Genomic DNA, 21,931 nt, shown 5'->3' with positions numbered 1-21,931 from the left:
TATGGAAGCTGTAGTTGTCTATAGAGCAGGGATTCCCTACTTTATTAATGCAGGGGAAGCCCTGAAAATAGCTTCCACTCCTGGGGAACCCCTAATGCCATTCCTGCATCAAAGAAGCTTGGTGTAAGGGCGGGTGACGCTTCTATAATTCTTTACCAGTTCTATAAATTGGCTTAGATATGTTTATTAATTTACAAAGCAACTTTGAGCAAGTTGAAATAAGTTTGACTTTCCAATTGTAAAAGGGACAGGTCTTATTGTCGTCTGGGGAACCCTGGTTGGAAAACACTGCTCTAGAGGCCAGAACAATAGTCAAGACGTGTATAATTTAATGTACTGTTGCTTCCAGATGGCACAGGATTAAGGAGTGTTCTTCTATGGTCGAATATCTCCGAAGGCCGCTTTCACACCGGCGACAAAATTGCGCGAAATCAATGGGTTCTATTCTCTGTGTTTAGTGCGCGCAGATTTTACGTGAGCAATTATCTGCCCAAACACGGTTGTGTGAAGAAGCCATAGGAGTCTATGGACACACCTGCGCTTTGAGCCGCAACGATAGGTTAAGACCTATATTTTCGCGCAGCAGGTGCAATTTTATTTTTTTGGCGCGGCTAAAATTTCTTCATCAGCACGTCTTCATAGGAAACCATTGGTTCTAATAGTCACTTTTTTTTGCGCAAATTTCCTGGTGTGAATGAGCCCTAACACGTCGGGGTTTTCTCATAGGGTCTCTATGTGCAAGAAAAATTTCAGGTAGGAAGGTGTGACAATCTGCAGACAAAAGGAAAACAGGTGACAAAGGCTGAACAATCCAGTCAAGGAGGAAGGAGTGCAGGGAACTTATTGTGGTCACTTTACAATGCAGCATCCTGACCTCAAGAACAAGGACCTTCTGTGCCATTATCTCTACATCCTCCTCGCCCTCCACCCACACCTTCCCTCACACCCATCTGCGGAATTTTCCATGTCTGAATCTGGATCTGGCCAGCACTAGGTGGCATATACACTAAAGTAATGTATACTAATAAACTGCCCAGGTACCATTAGCGTTAATATGCATAATAAGTTTATTATAAAGCAAGGACGTGACATGGTACCTCATCATGAACAGAATGACCTTTTCTTGGTCAATACACCACCACTTCAGCCATCATTTGCGCAGCTCTGACCGTTCTGGTTCTTGAACAGAGTTACAGTGAAGTGTAAGGAGTTAAAGAGACTATGTGGCCATCTTTTTGCACCCCTATCTGAGGGCAGCACAAGGTAGTGACAGGCACACTTACACTCCAACCCCACTGCAGGCGCTGCCTGGTAAACCCCTTTAATGGAGGCTGGGTGATTCCCAGCGCTGCTGGACAGGTAATGCAGAAGTGGCATCACCTGACCTGCGGCGCTGCACCCACTACAGGCCGCCGAGTACCAGGTGCCAAGGAGCGGTCACAGGTGAAGACTTCGGAGGTGGGGGAAGCTCCGTATCTTCTGAAAGCGAACCTGTCAGCTCGATCATACTGTCCAAACTGCCGGCCTGATGTGATAGAGCAGGAGGAGCGGAGCAGATGGATATATAGTTTTATGGGGAACGATTCAGTAGAACTCGTATTTTATTCATTTATATCTCTGCTCATTCTGAGCGGAACAGTCCAGTGGGCGGAGCTATCAGTGATGGACAGCTACACCTGTGTGTACAGTCATTTGCAGATAGCTGTCCATCACTGATAGCTCCGCCCATTGGACTCTTCAGTTCAGAATGTGCAGAGATATAAATGAATAAAATACCAGTTATAGTGAATCTTTCCTCATTAAACTATATATCATTCCGCTCGGCTCCCCCTGCTCTATAACATGACGCCTGCAGTTAGGACGATGTTTTCAAGCTGACAGAGTCTTTTTAACATGTCACCAAAGACTATAGAGTATACTGACAGTTTACTAAAGGAGCTAGGACTTCGGATTCAGTGTATATTACTACCGCTGGCCAGGGTGGATTTTCTATTAACCCTTATTATTTGAGGGTGCGCACCTATAGGATTATTGCAGGTACCTGTCCATAAAGTGTCTGTTTGATATATCTCTATACGGTGATTTCAGCTATAGAAAACTATTCACATTGTGATTGTAAGTGTATGAGTTATTCTCCATATTGCTTCATTATCCAGTTTTCAGTATTTACACGGGCAATTTTCATGCGCAAGTTCTGTCCAATTGCGAGGACAAAGCTTGCAAGTGAAAAGAACCTGAATGGGTTAATACACACCAGCGATTTTTCTCTTGGACCAACAGTCTGAAATAAAAAAAATCGTAGCATTCCTATTTTTGGGCAATTTTTGTTCAAGAATCGTCCATTATTTGCTATGGCAGCAAAAAAAAAAAACACATAGCACTCGCATGCCAGTGCGATACGTTTTTTTTTACCATTTTAACTATGAGAACCAAATGCAATTTTTTTCATAGTGTAAAAAACGTGCAGAAAATCACGTACATTGATGAGAATCACGTTTTTAATGTTAAAACGCTTATGCCTATAAATTGGAGAAAAATTGTTGCTAAACGGATGCGATGGAGGTCAGATTTTCACTGATCGACATCGCACCGCCCTGTGTAAATACGGCGCAAAGTATTATTTATGTTAGAAGCCTTTGTGAAGCCTTTCTATAAGCGCCGTCCGATTCCGCACTTGTCACCCATTTAAGAAGATTGACATCCAACTTTTCTTTGTGAATCTTCCTGGTTTCGAGGCAAGTCGGTCAACTTGCTACATTCACAAAAGTGAGCGTTTCTGCGATAGGATCGCAAGTGACTTCAATGGGAGACATCGCACAGCATGCGAGTGCCATGCAACGTCTTCCAAGGTCCCACTGAAAACAATGGGAAGGCGTTGAGAGGGAACGCCCAAAGATAGAACATGAATCCACTCAAAAGTCGGGATACAGAGTAGCGAATGAAGAGATCTGTAATGTCCCCTACCCCCCCAGTGAAAAAAAAATACGTACCCAGGCATTAGCGGTTATCACCCAGTCTGGATGGGTATTTTCATACAGAGGATGTTGCAGTGGATAAGTAAATACTGCGGTGTGTTCCCACAGTCTGAGCACACAGAGGCAGGTAATACGAGCTCCTGCGGGACGGCGGCCAACGCAACAATGTAACGGAAAGCTCTATACACAATTGTTAAATGCAACAAAGAGGCCAAAACAAGATAGCCATGGTTCATACTTCATTGCTTTTCAGACACTCGAAGTGCGGGAGATAAGCCAAATTCTAAAGGGGTATCCCAGAACGACATAAAAGGAGATTAGTCCTATAAAAGGCTTGTGCCCGCACGTTGTCATATATGATGTGTGGCAATATGGCTCCTGGCTCTCAGTTTGGGCTACAGAGATTGGAAAGTTCTTCAATAACCGAAATTTATATAACACCTGTTGGCGAAAACAATATTCTAAGCTCTGGTAACAAATATTAATGGGGTTTTCCAAGCAAAATATTATGAATGACCTATGCTAAGGATAGGTCAACAATAGTTGATCGGCTGGGGTCTGCCGCTCGTTGTCAGCACCGAAAGTACACAGGGGTCGGAGTGGAAGCCGCTGTGCCGACCGTGTGTGGTGGCCAGCACTTGTAATTACAGGCTGGGGTCTCATTGATATCAGTGGGAGCTGCACCTGCAGTTACAAGCACCGGACACTACATAGGGATCGGCGCAGCGGCTTCCACTCTGACCCCAGTGTATTTGTGGCGCTTACAGCTGATCAACTATTGAGGACCTATCCTGAGAATAGGTCATCAATAGTTTTTTGCCTGAAAACCTCTTTAATGAATGTTAAAAGAGTATAAGATGGGCCACAGAAAATGGTCCCAGCACCACATTCTTATGAAAGCTGTCGAAAGGAAAATCTGTCTTTGTTGCCCGTAGCAACCAATCACAGCGCAGCTTTCGTTTCTTATACTGCCGAGGTGAAATGAAAGCCGCTCTGTGATTGGTTGTTATGGGCTACAAAGACAGATTTTCCTTTAGACAGCTTCCATAAGAGTGTAGTGCTGGGACCATTTTGTGCAGCCCACCCTGTATAATCGCATCCATGGATATAGATGTTCTTGTCCAGCAGCAGTCCGTCACTGGAGATAACCTATAAACCGAGGCTCCATTATTTATATACTTCTGGAAACCCGCGGTGTCATGGAGATCATGTGTACAACAACATGGTGCTCAGCCTGTACTTTACCTGAACTCATGATGTGGGATACGCCATGTGTATACATGTATGGAAACTGCCTCAGAGAAACCGGGCCACATCTTCCATAGCAACCAATCAGAGCGCACGTCTCACTTCCTAAATGGCACTGGGAAAATGAAAAGTGGCTTCTGATTGGTTGCTATGATCTCAAAGGTTTCCACATATCTTACAGCAATGCAGGTCCACACAGTAATATATATATATATATATATATATATATATATACACACATACACTGACCTCCATGGTATCAGCACTTTTTACCTGATTGCCTGCAAATAAGGGCAGATTTACAGGAGATGTTTTCAACCATGTAGACTCTGTGGCACAAAGCCACGGCAATCATGGTAAACCACGCAAGATTGTAACTGTGGTTTTCCCCACATGCTTGAAAATGTCTTCTGTACATCTACACTCAGGCCGGCTTCACACGGGCGTCAGAATCGTGTGACATTTGTGCGTTTTGAGATGCACAAATATGAGCTCCATTCTTTTGAATGGGGTCATACACATGAGCGATGTTTTCCTGAAAGGTACCGTGATGCGATGCAGATAACAAGTCCCGCCATGTTCTATCTTGCTGGGTGCTCTTGCACTGCCCCTCCCATTGAAAATAATGGGAGAAACTCCGTAATCCGCTGTGAGAGCCGCGCTGGAGGTTCCCTTCATCCCCGAAATGATGCACGGCTATTTTCACATGGGGATTTCACATGGTAGGGAGCGCAATTTGGGAGCACGATTCGCGCCCCAATATCGCGCTTGCCCATGTGAAGTCAGCCTGAGGCCTCCTTCAGATGGACATGTTATAGCGCATTTTTGCAAAAAACGCAGAGAATAGAACCTATTGATTCGATTGGGTTAATTGATTTTTTTCTTTTGCGCATGTGGCTCTCGCGGGACCTGCTCTATTTTGTGAATATTTGCACATTAAGGAGGCCCATATAGGTCTATAGGAGGTGTGCAAAAAACACACATATGTAAACGCAGTTATGCACAAAACGCTGCGCATCCCGCGTGCACCGGCGCCTCGTTTGGCTGCATAGGCATTTAAATAAGGGCAGGGTGATTCCCCCATCCATGCGAACGAGCGGTGCCTACGCAAATATGCACAGTATTTGCACTGGCAGGCATGCAAAATACACTTGCACAGTGGCGAGCGTATTTTTAAATATGCCTTTCTGTAGCCGCCCTCAAAACGCATTCACATGGGCGTATTTGGAAATTTAACATGCGCAACATGCAGTGAATACAACCCATTGACTTCAATGGGTTCGCTCACATGCGCGTATTTTGCACAAGAATCACGGCGGCAAAACGTGACGAAACAAGACTATTTATTTCAATGGTTTCTTTTTCGCTAGTGTGATTATCGCATGTGCGAAAAAACAAATTGGACTTGCCCTATCTTTCAGCTTTTTTTTTCTTGCGCACAATAGCGCAGTTTGAACTTGCATTTGACAGTCACAAACATGTTGGTGTGCCGTACGAGGCAAGGGGCACTACTCTTGTCCGTTATAGTCAAGAATAGGTCGTGCTGCACACATGGACCGCACACGGACATAATATACGGATATGTGATGAGCGTATTATAACATGTCCGTAATGCAGGCATGTTACCGATGACATTACAACGCACGCCATCAGTATTTGCCTGATACAAAATACCAATATGGAGGCAAATATTGAAAAAATAGGTCAGGCTACCTTTAAAAAAAATATATGGCCACATGAGTATATACATAGTTTTAGCTCAGCTCCGTATTAGGGGGTCTCACGCGAGTGGATTTTAATTGGAGAATCAACTATTGCCATCCGCGGTGAGACGCGGGCATTAAAAGGCATGTGTTTTCGTTCACACCCGCGGGTACAAATTGCATATTCCACAAGCAAAAGAAAAATTGCAGCATGTTCTACTTTAATGCAGATTCCGAGCGGACGGCCCCCATTGAAGTCTATGGATGCGAGTGTTCCATCGCCCATATGCAATTAACAATCTGTATGAGCGGCGGAAGAATTGCAACTTCAATGAAAAAGCCGGCTGACGGGGAGAGATCATTCTTCGTCGCGGACAATATGCTGAGCACAGTGTACATCCACATGGAAAACCGCTTCTGCGATCTTCTGCAATTACTTTCCGCGAATGATCGCAGGTCTTCAGCTGCGGAAATCCGCATACCGAATCCGTCCCGTAGGTGTGAGCCCGGCCGTACAGTTCTCAAAATAAACTCATCTGAAAGCGGTTATATGTAGGTTTGAATCCAAATCTCACACTAGCGTATGCGTTTTTACACGCGCATGAGCGTAGCTTTTTTGCGGAATGATCAATGCTTTTTTGCACGCATCGGCATATTTTACTATACTTTTTGCGCTAACAAAGTGTCGGTTCAATTGCGCAACCAAAGACGCGCTAATGGAAATAGATAATTAGTCTAATGAGTTCCAGGTGTTTTTTCAGTGGAATTACGCAGCGCATCACGCATCTCCCAGCGTATTGTGTGCGCATTTGTGCATCCCCTATTAACTTCTATGGGGACCTTTGGTGCTGCTTGTTTGTTTGCGCAGAATTACGGATATGTAAGTGAACCCCTTGTAATCCAGGAGTTCTGTTCCCTGCGGACTCAGCTATCCGGCCTGAAGAAGTACTTTCTGTCCTGGATACTTTTCCTCCTTTAACCCTGCACCACAATGAGCGCTGCGCCCCTGTGCTCCGCTCCCCAGAGGCATCCCGCAGGCAGCACAGCGCCGAGCACACCGCAGCCTCCCACTGCTGTAGGTGTGGAGCTCCGGCCCCGCCCCGTCTCCGCCCTCCTCCTCACCGTGAGCTCAGCACTACAGGAGATCCCGGGACTGCGCCCCCTCCTCCAGCGGCAGCATGGTCCGGCCCGGCAGAGGATGAGGCGACTCTACCTGTGTGTCCTGAGCCGGAGTCACTGCTGGTAAGTACTAAAACAGGAACGGGGGGAGAAACACTAATGTATACGGGGAGAAGTACTGCTGTATAGGGGGAGAGGTGCCGCTCATGTACTACTGTATACGGGGAGAGGTGCCGCTCATGTACTACTGTATACGGGGAGAGGTGCCGCTCATGTACTGCTGTATACAGTGTGCTGCTCATGTACTGCTGTATACGGGGAGAGGTGCCGCTCATGTACTGCTGTATACAGTGTGCTGCTCATGTACTGCTGTATACAGTGTGCCGCTCATGTACTGCTGTATACAGGGAGAGGTGCCGCTCATGTACTGCTGTATACAGGGAGAGGTGCCGCTCATGTACTGCTGTATACAGGGAGAGGTGCCGCTCATGTACTACTGTATACAGGGAGAGGTGCCGCTCATGTACTGCTGTATACAGGGAGAGGTGCCGCTCATGTACTGCTGTATACAGTGTGCCGCTCATGTACTGCTGTATACAGGGAGAGGTGCCGCTCATGCCCTACTGTATACAGTGTGCCGCTCATGTACTGCTGTATACGGGGAGAGGTGCCGCTCATGCCCTACTGTATACAGTGTGCCGCTCATGTACTGCTGTATACGGGGAGAGGTGCCGCTCATATACTGCTGTATACAGTGTGCTGCCCATGTACTACTGTATACGGGGAGAGGTGCCGCTCATGTACTGATGTATACAGTGTACTGCTCATGTACTGCTGTATATAGGAAAGAGGTGCCGCTCATGTACTGCTGTATACAGGGGAGAGGTGCCGCTCATGTACTGCTGTATACAGTGTGCTGCTCATGTACTGCTGTATATAGGAAAGAGGTGCCGCTCATGTACTGTTGTATACTGGGAGAGGTGCCGCTCATGTGCTGCTGTATACTGGGAGAGGTGCCGCTCATGTGCTGCTGTATACTGGGAGAGGTGCCGCTCATGTGCTGCTGTATACTGGGAGAGGTGCCGCTCATGTGCTGCTGTATACTGGGAGAGGTGCCGCTCATGTGCTGCTGTATACGGGGAGAGGTGCCGCTCATGTGCTGCTGTATACGGGGAGAGGTGCTGCTGTATACGGGGAGAGGTGCCGCTCATGTGCTGCTGTATACGGGGAGAGGTGCCGCTCATGTGCTGCTGTATACAGTGTGCTGCTCATGTGCTGCTGTATACAGTGTGCTGCTCATGTACTGCTGTATACGGAGAGAAGTACCGCTCATGTACTGCTGTATACGGAGAGAAGTACCGCTCATGTACTGCTGTATACGGGGAGAAGTACCGCTCATGTACTGCTGTATACGGGGAGAAGTACCGCTCATGTACTGCTGTATACGGGGAGAAGTACCGCTCATGTACTGCTGTATACGGGGAGAAGTATCGCTCATGTGCTGCTGTATACGGGGGAGAGGCGCCGCTCATGTGCTGCTGTATACGGGGGAGAGGCGCCGCTCATGTGCTGCTGTATACGGGGGAGAGGCGCCGCTCATGTGCTGCTGTATACGGGGGAGAGGCGCCGCTCATGTGCTGCTGTATACGGGGGAGAGGCGCCGCTCATGTGCTGCTGTATACGGGGGAGAGGCGCCGCTCATGTGCTGCTGTATACGGGGGAGAGGCGCCGCTCATGTGCTGCTGTATACGGGGGAGAGGCGCCGCTCATGTGCTGCTGTATACAGTGTGCTGCTCATGTACTGCTGTATACGGAGAGAAGTACCGCTCATGTACTGCTGTATACGGGGAGAAGTATCGCTCATGTGCTCCTGTATACGGGGGAGAGGTGCCGCTCCTGTATACGGGGGTGAGGTGCCGCTCATGTGCTCCTGTATACAGTGTGCTACTCATGTACTACTGTATACGGGGGAGAGGTGCCGCTCATGTGTTGTTGCATACGGGGAGAAGTGCAACTGGAGTACTGCTGCGTACGGGGGTGCCCATGTGTGTAAAATAGGGGCCACTTCTGTGATCAGCACTGACCCCCGTTATTTTGTATTTGCTGGTGTTATAACATTATAGTAGGCCGTGCGGGTGCATGTACACTACCGTTCAAAAGTTTGGGGTCACATTGAAATGTCCTTATTTTTGAAGGAAAAGCACTGTACTTTTCAATGAAGATAACTTTAAACTAGTCCTAACTTTAAACAAATGCACTCTATACATTGCTAATGTGGTAAATGACTATTCTAGCTGCAAATGCCTGGTTTTTTGTGCAATATCTACAAAGGTGAATAGAGGCCCATTTCCAGCAACTATCACTCCAGTGTTCGAATGGTACAATGTGTTTGCTCATTGGCTCAGAAGGCTAATTGATGATTAGAAAACCCTTGTGCAATCATGTTCACACATCTGAAAACAGTCTAGCTCGTTACAGAAGCTACAAAACTGACCTTCCTGTGAGCAGATTGAGTTTCTGGAGCATCACATTTGTGGGGTCAATTAAACGCTCAAAATGGCCAGAAAAAGGGAACTTTCATCTGAAACTCGACAGTCTATTCTTGTTCTTAGAAATGAAGGCTATTCCATGCAAGAAATTGCTAAGAAATTGAAGATTTCCTACAACGGTGTGTACTACTCCCTTCAGAGGACAGCACAAACAGGCTCTAACCAGAGTAGAAAAAGAAGTGGGAGGCCGCGTTGCACAACTAAGCAAGAAGATAAGCACATTAGAGTCTCTAGTTTGAGAAACAGACGCCTCACAGGTACCCAACTGGCATCTTCATTAAATAGTACCCGCAAAACACCAGTGTCAACATCTACAGTGAAGAGGCGGCTGCGGGATTTTGGGCTTCAGGGCAGAGTGGCAAAGAAAAAGCCATATCTGAGACTGGCCAATAAAAGAAAAAGATTAAGATGGGCAAAAGAACACAGACATTGGACAGAGGAAGACTGGAAAAAAGTGTTGTGGACGGATGAATCCAAGTTTGAGGTGTTTGGATCACAAAGAAGAACGTTTGTGAGACGCAGAACAAATGAAAAGATGCTGGAAGAATGCCTGACGCCATCTGTTAAGCATGGTGGAGGTAATGTGATGGTCTGGGGTTGCTTTGGTGCTGGTAAGGTGGGAGATTTGTACAGGGTAAAAGGGATTCTGAATAAGGAAGGCTATCACTCCATTTTGAAACGCCATGCCATACCCAGTGGACAGCGCTTGATTGGAACCAATTTCATCCTACAACAGGGCAATGACCCTAAACACACCTCCAAATTGTGCAAGAACTATTTACAGCAGAAGCAGGCAGCTGGTATTCTATCGGTAATGGAGTGGCCAGCGCAGTCACCAGATCTGAACCCCATTGAGCTGTTGTGGGAGCAGCTTGACCGTATGGTACGCCAGAAGTGCCCATCCAACCAATCCAACTTGTGGGAGATGCTTCTAGAAGCGTGGGGTGCAATTTCACAAGCTTACCTCAGCAAATTAACAGCTAGAATGTCAAAGGTGTGCAATGCTGTAATTGCTGCAAAAGGAGGATTCTTTGACGAAAGCAAAGTTTGATGTAAAAACAATGTTATTTCAAATACAAATCATTATTTCTAACCTTGTCAATGTCTTGACTCTATTTTCTATTCATTTCACAACGCATGGTGGTGAATAAGTGTGACTTTTCATGGAAAACACAATTGTTTGGGTGACCCCAAACTTTTGAACGGTAGTGTATGTTGAGAAGGACTACAACTCACAGCGTGTAGCAGTAATGTAGTACTTAGTAGTCCAACGGAGGAGGTGTAGATGAAGTAGGAGTGGTTGTCCTGTAGCATTAGTGGAGTTGGGCCGCTCTCACACCGACGCTCCATCATTACAGCGGGGGCGCGGTGCGTTAGAACGCACTAAACTAGAACAAACACCAATCCAAAGGCCCGAGTGCGCGTATGAGAAGTCCCATTAAAGTCAGTGGAGACGTTTTTAGTGGATGTTTAAAACGCTGCCCAAACGCCTGTGAGACCGGCCTCCGGGGACGGCTACACTGACTGACTTATCAGTCGCACAATGGAGTTCGCTTGTGAAGCCCGTTCATACAGACAGATAAATCATTCACGGTATTAACAAAGGTGAATGTCTAAGGCCGGGTTCTCACAGGGCGGAAACCCCACAGAAATCTCGCAGTTTTACTGCAGCGACAAACCACAAGATTTCCACCAGGAAATCGCTGCTTCAAAACCCGCGACTCTTAGTGAGCAGAGAAGTGCAGCGCAACCGTAGCGGAAAAAAAATAGACATGCTGCGGCCAGGGGAATCCCTGACATCGCCATCAACCCCCTTTGAGGTGATGTGTGGGAGCTCTCAGAGGTCGAGGGGCGAAGTCTCCACAGTGTATGGCATCCTGATAGCCGGGGTGGGGCTGGACCCCGGTGGGGGGGTTTAAGAGGTCATGGAAAAAAGAACCAGGACGAGCTGTGACTGAGGATGAATAGGCCAAAGTAATGTGTTTAACCCATAAGGTGACGGTCTCGGGCAACCATCAGGAGCTCAACCATAAGCTATTAACAAGGTGGTATCGTACCCCGGCACGCCTGGCTAGATACTATCCGGGAACGTCTGACCTGTGTTGAAGAGGTTGGCACACTCACATATTTGGTGGTCCTGTCCTTAGATTTTGGCACTTTGGAGGGAGAGGCCCTGCACAACACTCTGAACGGGGGATCTCTGGTATTGGCGCCTGATATGGCACTTCTGTCGATCCTGCCGGGATCTATTAGAGCTAACAAGAGGAGCATCCTTAAGTTTTTCCTCCTAGCTATGCAAATAGTGATACCTCGGCTTTGGAGGTCCCAGATTCTACCGACGAGAGTAAATTGGGTGACAGCCCTAGATGAAATGGGCCGTATGGAAGAACTGAGGGCCAGAGATGATACTACATGGGAGACATGGCTGATGTTTCGGGAGACATGGCTGGAGTTATGCCTAACTAAACACAAATTTGGTTGTTAAGCGATTGACTTGAGAATGAGCCTCTCCCCCCTTTGTGAAGTGACTTCTCATATCGATATTAGTCATGACACACGACTCTGGTTTCGATGAGGAGTAAATTTCAGCACTGTTTTAACTTGGAAATGCGTTCATCACATTGGTTGTAATGTGTAAAATATTTAATAAAAATACATTTTGAACTAAAAGTACCTTCTTGCTGGTACCTAGTTGTAATGGAGGTGACTGGTGTATGATGGTAGAGTAGTACTGCGGGGTCAGAGTAGTAATGGAGGTGACTGGTGTATGATGGTAGATTAGTCCTGCGGGGTCAGAGAAGTAATGGAGGTGACTGGTGTATGATGGTAGAGTAGTACTGCGGGGTCAGAGAAGTAATGGAGGTGACTGGTGTATGATGGTAGAGTAGTACTGCAGGGTCAGAAGTAATGGAGGTGACTGGTGTATGATGGTAGAGTAGTACTGCGGTGTCAGAGAAGTAATGGAGGTGACTGGTATATGATGGTAGAGTAGTACTGCGGGGTCAGAGAAGTAATGGAGGTGACTGGTGTATGATGGTAGAGTAGTACTGCAGGGTCAGAAGTAATGGAGGTGACTGGTGTATGATGGTAGAGTAGTACTGCGGTGTCAGAGAAGTAATGGAGGTGACTGGTATATGATGGTAGAGTAGTACTGCAGGGTCAGAGAAGTAATGGAGGTGACTGGTGTATGATGGTAGAGGAGTATTGCAAGGTCGGAATAGTAATGGAGGTGAGTGGTGTATGATGGTGGAGTAGTACTGCGAGGTTGGAGTAGTAATGAAGGTGACTGGTGTATGATGGTAGAGTAGTACTGCGAGGTCATTGTAGTAATGGAGGTGACTGGTATATGACGGTAGAGTAGTACTGCAGGGTCAGAAGTAATGGAGGTGACTGGTATATGACGGTAGAGTAGTACTGCAGGGTCAGAAGTAATGGAGGTGACTGGTGTATGACGGTAGAGTAGTATTGCAGGGTTGGAGGAGTAATGGAGGTGACTGGTGTATGATGGTAGAGTAGTACTGCGGGGTCGGAGTAGTAATGGAGGTGACTGGTGTATGATGGTAGAGTAGTACTGCGAGGTTGGAGTAGTAATCGAGGTGAGTCGTGTATGATGGTAGAGGAGCATTGCGGGGTTGGCGTAGTAATGGAGGTGAGTGATGTATGATGGTAGAGTAGCACTGCAGGGTCGGAGTAGTAATAGAGGTGAGTGGTGTGTGTGATGGTAGAGTAGCACTGCGGGGTCGGAGTAGTAATGGAGGTGAGTGATGTATGATGGTAGAGTAGCACTGCAGGGTCGGAGTAGTAATGGAGGTGAGTGGTGTATGATAGTAGAGTAGTAATGGAGGTGAGTGATGTATGATAGTAGAGTACTAATGTGGGGTCGGAGTAGTAATGGAGGTGAGTGATGTATGATAGTAGAGTAGTACTGCGGGGTCGGAGTAGTAATGGAGGTGAGTGGTGTGTGTGATGGTAGAGTAGCACTGCGTGGTCAGAGTAGTAATGTAGGTGAGTGGTGTATGATGGTAGAGTAGTAATGGGGGTGAGTGGTGTATGATAGTAGAGTAGTACTGTGGGGTCGGAGTAGTAGTGTAAGGGCACTTTCACATGACAGTTTTTGCGTTCAGTTTTTTGTGAGTCCAAAATATGGAAGACCTGCGAATCTTTCCATTATACTTTCTCTCCACTCCTGGTTTTGGATCATAAATAACTGAGCACAACTCATGTGAAAGCGTCCTAATAGGAGTAATTAATTAGTAAGGTGATTGGAATGCTATTACAAATCCGTAGTCAGCAGTAATACCGTGTACTGTGTGACACCGGGCATATAAAAGTACTCCTACAGATGTAGAACTATATTAAAGGCAATGTAGTAATAAAGCAGAATAGTGCTGGTGTCTGTAATATACCTGGAAGGGCCCGTTCGCACCTGGTTTAGGTTTTCTTGCACCATTCCGTCTTTCTGTTCCGTTTTGGGTGCAGAAAAAAAGGAATTAAACAGTTCAGCTTTTCCCCATTCCTTCCAATGGGTTTGTAAAACATTGGTTTAGCCTTCCATTTCTATGGTCCGATTCTATTCCATTGTGTTTGGTTTTAGTTTATCGGAATAAGTAGCGCAGCTGCAGCGCTATGTGTCCGAACAAAACAGAAACCTAACAGAAGGGAAGGTGACCGCATTGTAGTCAGTGAGAGATGGGAGCGAATGGAGAGTCTTCTTGGCCTTCGTTAACGGATCTGTCAAATGCAACAGAGCATGCTCAGGTGAGACCCTGCGGCTGAACCGCTACAAACGGATAGAAACTGAGGAATTGGACAGTCATTTTTTTTGGGGGGGACGGAATCGCTTTACAGATCCATAAGAAAAAATACAGAAACGGAACAGTCTATTCAACAACAACTTCTTGTGCTGCACAAGTATTATATTAGTCTGGTGGGCGTTGTAGTTGAAGACCTGCAGTCAGTCACACTACGGCAGCGACAACTTACTGGTCATGACTAGCTGGGTAATGAGAGCTTCCATAGACCTTCCATGAGAGCTCCCATAGACCTTCCATGAGAGCTCCCATAGACCTTCCATGAGAGCTCCCATAGACCTTCCATGAGAGCTCCCATAGACCTTCCATGAGAGCTCCCATAGACCTTCCATGAGAGCTCCCATAGACCTTCCATGAGAGCTCCCATAGACCTTCCATGAGAGCTCCCATAGACCTTCCATGAGAGCTCCCATAGACCTTCCATGAGAGCTCCCATAGACCTTCCATGAGAGCTCCCATAGACCTTCCATGAGAGCTCCCATAGACCTTCCATGAGAGCTCCCATAGACCTTCCATGAGAGCTCCCATAGACCTTCCATGAGAGCTCCCATAGACCTTCCATGAGAGCTCCCATAGACCTTCCATGAGAGCTCCCATAGACCTTCCATGAGAGCTCCCATAGACCTTCCATGAGAGCTCCCATAGACCTTCCATGAGAGCTCCCATAGACCTTCCATGAGAGCTCCCATAGACCTTCCATGAGAGCTCCCATAGACCTTCCATGAGAGCTCCCATAGACCTTCCATGAGAGCTCCCATAGACCTTCCATGAGAGCTCCCATAGACCTTCCATGAGAGCTCCCATAGACCTTCCATGAGAGCTCCCATAGACCTTCCATGAGAGCTCCCATAGACCTTCCATGAGAGCTCCCATAGACCTTCCATGAGAGCTCCCATAGACCTTCCATGAGAGCTCCCATAGACCTTCCATGAGAGCTCCCATAGACCTCAATACAAACCAACACACAGTTAGTGAATTCCCAGATACTTCGGCTCCTGGCCAATGTCCGGCTCTTTACCAGAAGTCGCTGTATGTTTTTCGATCAGTTCCACGTGTTCCAGCATTATGTGTCACCCATCTTCCTATGTAAATATGAGTCCAAACAATCTGCTGACTTCCTGCAGACACTCCAACAAAATGACAAGGAGCAGCACAAATCAGAGAAGTTGGCAAATCTTACAACTTCTGTCCTGGGAACAGTCATCATCCACAGGAGGCTGGCAACATGTGTAGTCATCAAAAGTGCAGCCGACCCCAACCTGTGACTCAGAAACTGTAACTTATTTCATAGAAGTTAAAGCGACTCTCCGGTTTTGAGAGAAAATTTGGTCTTTGGACAGGAGGGGCAGGGGTGTGTTACCTGGAGGTGTTGTTCTCTACTGCCCTAACAGTACAATGCACAATGGGGAATATAAGGTAGTCTAAAGATTGTTGGCCATCTTGGACAGCCAAAAACAGGACTCTAAACCAGCTGATCAGAAGGACATCAGAGAAGAATAACTGTAAGTGATCTACCCCTCTCCTCTGGTCACAGCATGGAGCATTGTCCCGAAACCAGAGAGTCGCTTTAATGCAAAGGAATGCTGTCAAAGCTGGATGACTGCTGTGAGTAGAAGAAAGTAAAAAAAACTCGAGGAACGCCTCCCTTTAACGCCATCTACAAAAAATCCAAATGGATCCAAAAATTTTGCTGTGAAGCCCTGTACCGGAAAATGGTGTGTGCAATGCCACATTCTTGCCATGCCCTCTTCAAAGTAGTCTAGAGAGGGGCGACCTGTGCAGTGTAACGCAGAAATGCTAGATCACACGAATCTGAATTGTAGAAGCAAGTGTGGTGTGCGCTATATCCTCTAGTATCTTGCTAGACGTCCTTGTGTTCAGCCATTGTTGTAACAGTAAATCAGTTCCTCCCTACTTTATCAGACACTATTTAAAAATTAAAGGGACTGTCGCCATTTTTTTTGCAATCTTCACCGAGGCAGCATACAGTAGAGCCCATCACACTGATTACAATGATATATCTGCTGTGTGGATCTGTGCAGTAGTTTTGGAGAAACTTGTATTTTATTAGTAGCACCCAGACACAGAACTAGTCCTGCATATTCATTAGCTGCAACTAGCCACACCCACCTGGCCCTCCAGCCAATGATTGTCAGCTTTCTCTATCCACAATAATAGGCAGCAGTCAATCATTGGCTGGAGGGCAGGGTGGCTGTGGACTACTTCCTGTTGTCCTGTATTCATGTGCTGCCACTGATAAAATGTAAGTTTCTCCAAAACTACTGCACAGATCCACACAGCAGATATAGCATTATAATCAGCATGGCAAGCACTAGCTTATGCTGTCCTTAGATGATGACAGTCCTTTTAACTCTTTTAGGGACTGATTTGTCCCACAGATTTAGACTCTGTACCATGTGTTCAAAAGCGCTGCTTGAAACTGCGGTAAAATGCGGTTTTAGACACTTCTGCTCCACAGCTGGCAATCAGTGGCAGTCCCACTGCTCAGATGGCTCGTATTCTGTGGGTAAGGGATAACTTTGTATTACCAGTATACCCCTTTAAAGAGGTTTTCTGATCCCCCTAAACAGGATCCAGTCACTTGCAGCTATGACTATCACTACTGCTGAGGTCTTCTGTCCATGGACAATGTTCCTTCGCGTTCCCATGTATGTACTGAGTGGCGGAGTGGCAGATCGGGGGGCTCACAACAGCAGAGAATGATCTGGGGATCGGTGAAGCACGTTTGGAAAGGAAAGAGTTATTGGGTTGGTGTAATACATCACATAAGCTAGCCCCTATACTGATGATAGACTGCGGTTCCTGCACGCTTCACTACACCGAGCATGCTGCGGGGACAGGCCATACCTTCTGTCTATAGGAGTACTATATGTAATGCATCACAGCATAGACCTGTTTAATACATGGTTGTATTTTACTAATATACTTTGTTTCAATTTCTCACTATTTTTAAGATCTCTGCTTCATGTCAGTGAGCGGTAATCTCATTTACCTCTAGAAGCTGAACGCTCTGTACAGGTCCAATGCTTCTCACAGCTTAGGGTTTGATACACTTGTATCCATCCTAGTCATGCCTCTGAGTCACACATTGTGATACTAGACCGATACATTGTAGCAAACTATCAGGACAGGAGACAGATGTGAGCTGATGTATTTAGCTCACAGAGGATTCTCTACACTGGATACAATTGTAGCAAAACCTCCGATGCCAGAGGCATTTGGTCTGTACTGGCAGCCTTTACATTTAAGTTATCCCAAAATCTAAAGTTATTCCCTAAGCAAAGGATATGGAATAACTGATTGGTGGGGGTCCAACCACCGGGGCCCCCACCGATTCTGAGAATAGGGATCCCATGTCCCCCTTTTCTTATCACTGCGGAGACTATTCTGCAGGGATGTCACATTGAATGGACAGCTGGCCGATCATGTGTAGCCGCCACTCATTTCATTGGAGCTGATGTACCTCGACTATCCACCACAGTCCCACTGAAAGTGAATAGAGCGGTACTGTGCATGTGCGACCAGCAATCCATTCCATCCGGTACAGTAAGCCCGCTGTAAGGAGGAAGTGGGACATGGGACCCCCATTCTCAGGATTGAGAGGGTCCCATTGCTCAGACCCCTCCTTCAAATCCCAACAATCATACAGTTATTCTGTGGACTACAGCTGGGAAACCTATTACACAAAGTATGTGACACCTATGTTCACCAACAAGAAAGAACAGCTTGGCACTAGACGGGCATACAGACTTGCCAACTGAGCTGTGATAATAGCTTCTTCTAGGAACATTTTATTCTGTAGTTTATTTGCCAGGGTACTAGATTCTTGCAGTATCCCTGTGTGACCACAAGTAGTGCTGTTTCACCAAAGGTCCGTTTACACCTAGCAATTATCATAAATAGAAAAGGCACCAAAACCTAGTATGACGAGTGTTTGCAGTAGTACTTCCTCACGGCAAGGGCGAGGAGATCGAAGATATAGGTGAACTCGTAAGCGAGGAGATCATAGATATAGGTGAACTCGTAAGCGAGGAGATCATAGATATAGGTGAACTCGTAAGCGTCAGATTTATTGCATGGGGTTAGGCTTGGATATGGCAAAAAATACCAGAAGGAAAAGCACTGCATGCAGCGCTTTTTCTTCCGTCCAAAAGCCAGGCAGTTGGGCGGAAAGCAGGCGGACCCCATTATATTCAATGGGGCCTGTCCGGCACTGTTCGAGAGACGGAGCCGTTCAGCCACGGGGAAACAAGCCGAAACAAAATGAGCAACCCATTCCAGTTGGCTGCAAACACTGTGTATGCAGGATTTTCTTAAGACAGATGGTCATGGACTTGATATGTACATTTGCGTGTACTCCCGTGGACATGCAGTGATGTCATAGTAAAGTGCATAAATAATGCTGCCACACTGTACAGTTCTACAGAGGGATTCTCACGAAGAAGCCTAAATACTCCATAACTGACCTGGATAAAGATTGTGCCTATTGAACCATCACACCTCTCAACGAAGTAGACTGTACCCGTGACGACAGACCTGACCGCCAAACCGGCATTGGACTCTGTGCCACAAACACATACTCTGTTAAACAACCTGTGTTTGTTTGTGAATACTGGCAATCGGGTTCATTCTAAAGAAGGTCAAAGGGCGTCTCAGAATAAATCTGATGAAGGAAGTGTCCCGACACAACCCTGTGGTCACTCATTGGTGAAGAGTAAGGTTAACAGATAACGAATTAACGGAAGGCTACTGTCAAGAAGATGTCGCAACAAACTGCACATCTAACGTGAGCATGAGGGAACAGAAAGTTATTTAGTTGACCAATTAACTTGTGTGGCCACCAAGATCACCAGACCTGATGCCAATGGATTTCTTCTTGTTGGGTTTACTCAAGGCCGTGTATACAGCAATAAGCTAGGAACAGTTGACGCCCTCAAAGATGTGATACGGTTGAAGGTTGCTGCCATTATTGATGTCACATTAACAGACGTCTTCACTAATTTACAGACTCGCATACAAAAGTGGATGCTGGAGGGACCATTTTCAGCAAATGCTTCAGCCAACATACAAGGGAAATACATGGCAACGTCCATTGGGAACCGGACAAAATGATTCACTTATTGAGGAGTGTTTGGGTTTCCCAGTGAGAGAATCCCCCTGTATATACACAATGCCATAAGCCTAGTTCCATACATCTGATTGTCTCCCAATAAGAACAAGATTCATTCACCTGTCCCCTCTCCCACCGTTGGCCACATCCAATGGCTCTCTTGACAACCGTTTGTCTTCACCTGGCTGTGACTTCAGAAGCTGGATGGAAGAAGCCCTCTACTCATACCCTAATATTTAATTACTATGTAGCTGAGGACCCAGATACACTTGGAGGAGATGATTGTTGGGCCAAAGGGCCAATCAAGCCCCCTAACGGGTGGGAAAAGCGTGTGTTTTAACTCTTTAAACCCGCCACCTTGTGTACTCAACCAATCAGTACCTGGTTGTTTTCCAGCAGCAGGGCCAGGTAGGGGGATTGTTAAGGATTTTAGAGAGTGTTGGGTAAACTTTCTTTCATAGGACTAACAGAGGCGATACGAAGGCCACCACATTTTAGGATCAGTGTGATGGCCACAAGTCCCAGAGTCTCATGGAAATACTGAACCAGACTTGCATCACCTATAGTTTGATCCAGTAGAACCGCAATAGGGTATCAGGTGTTACACCCAGAATATGAGCCAAAATGCAGTACCAACAACCGCATTTTATTAGTATGCATTAGTACTTTTGTATGTAGTTTGCTAGTTGGTGGGGGAGCCCAAGATGTCAACCAGTGTGGCCCACCTTAGAGATACAGGGCAACCCGCTGTCATATCAGCCAGGGTTGATATCCTGTATGGTGGGTCACCACCCATCTATGGCTGACATCTTTGGTATCGTTCACATGTGCAGGCTATTAGTATATGCAGTCACTCCTCCCCAATCTGGGCTGGGTTGAGTGGGTGACTGCATATTAGCCTGCCAGGAACAAGCTGCTCCTCCACACATTATTGTCTGGCTGACTACATATCTTCAGGGATTAAGGCCATTGCGCCTGCCCTACGGCGATTGTGCCAGTGGCGATTGTGCTTGCCTTATGGCGATCGTGCCTATGGCGACCGTGTCTGCTTTGCAGACCTTCAGGTATTGTGTATTTGGCTTTTTCAGTGAATAATGTGTTTTGTTTTTTCTTTTTCCTCACCTCTGTGATTTTCTACACTTAGGGCCGATTCATATGTATTTGTGTTTTTTACTGACTGAATATGGACAGCACACGGGATCATTGAATTAAATTGGGGTTTTCAGACATGTCTTTTAGGCTGGGCTCTCACAGGGCGGAATTGCCGTGGGATTTCCATGCGGAATGTCCGCACGGTAATTCCACCCACGGCTCGAGCAATGTGGACGAGATTTAGCAAAACTGTGTGACCCCAGCCTTACATGGGCTGATGTGCATTAAAAAAAAACATCATTTTTTTTTTTTTTCTTTTGCATGTGTGAAAAACAGATGCAACATGGATGTAAAATAACAGAACGCCTGCAGCAAAAAGGCACACACAAAAAACGCATGCAGTAAAAATGGTGTGTTGTTTGTATTTGTAGTTTTTTACAGACTGAGCTCACACTGAGTATCATGTGCGCTGGTTTTGCATGCGTACCAATCTCCCATAGGCTCCCATGTTGATGCTCACTTGAATTGTGTGAACTATACATGCGAAAAAATTTCTGCCAATCGCTATGCACTAAGTACGCATGTCATTGCATACCTGCTGTGTGCTTATGTGTGTATACTGATGTAAATGAGCCCTAAATGGGCATTTTTAATACGTATGTATTAGGCAATTGTATAAACAGCAATGTCCTCATATGTTAAGGCCCATTTAGACAACGATTATTGCTCAAAAGCAGTCTTTTGGGCGATAATCGTTGTGTGTAACTGCACTGACATTGTGCAGTTTTCGTTAAGCTGTCACTTGGGCTGGGTTCACACAGGGCGGATTTGCCGCGGTTTTGCCGTGCGGAATTTCGCCGCGGCACATCCGCCCGCGGCTGCTAATCTCGGGATTAGCCAGTCATGTGGACGAGATTTCTGAGAAATCTCGTCCACACGGGACGGCCAATCTGCTGCGGTGAGTCCGGCTGAAGCCGCGGCGGCCGCAGCCGCGGTTTCAAAAGATGCAGCATGTCTATTTACTTTTCTTTTTTGTTTATCTTCGTCGCGGCCGCGCTCTCCTCTATGGAGCGCCGGCCGCAACAGAAAAGCGAGCGGCCGGGCCGCTTCAAAGCCACCACGGCTTTTTCCGTAGCGGTTCTCCCGGCGGAAATCTCGCGGTTTTTGCTGCAGCCGAACCGCGAGATTTCCGACGGGAATACGCCCTGTGTGAACCCAGCCTTATAGCTGTCTTTCAGTGTGCTGAAAGACGACAATGAGCCTCATCAGGGATTCACAGCGGGATACAGCTGATACTATTGTT

At 46.6% G+C, this 21,931-nt stretch overlaps 1 protein-coding gene across 1 annotated transcript in view; it reads left to right on the top strand.

The window, feature by feature from the left end:
• The first annotated feature begins 6,717 nt into the window (after window positions 1-6,717).
• Window positions 6,718-21,931, top strand: part of LOC136612684 (volume-regulated anion channel subunit LRRC8E) — a 39,264-nt gene continuing 24,050 nt past the window's right edge. The window contains exon 1 of the mRNA XM_066593198.1: window positions 6,718-7,168. The gene's annotated coding sequence lies outside the window, so the exon portion shown is untranslated. The remainder of the gene's footprint in view (window positions 7,169-21,931) is intronic.

The sequence above is a fragment of the Eleutherodactylus coqui genome, chromosome 2 (genome assembly GCF_035609145.1).
Source record: "Eleutherodactylus coqui strain aEleCoq1 chromosome 2, aEleCoq1.hap1, whole genome shotgun sequence".
Taxonomy (NCBI): Eukaryota; Metazoa; Chordata; class Amphibia; order Anura; family Eleutherodactylidae; genus Eleutherodactylus; species Eleutherodactylus coqui.
This window is presented reverse-complemented; position numbering and strand designations above follow the sequence as displayed.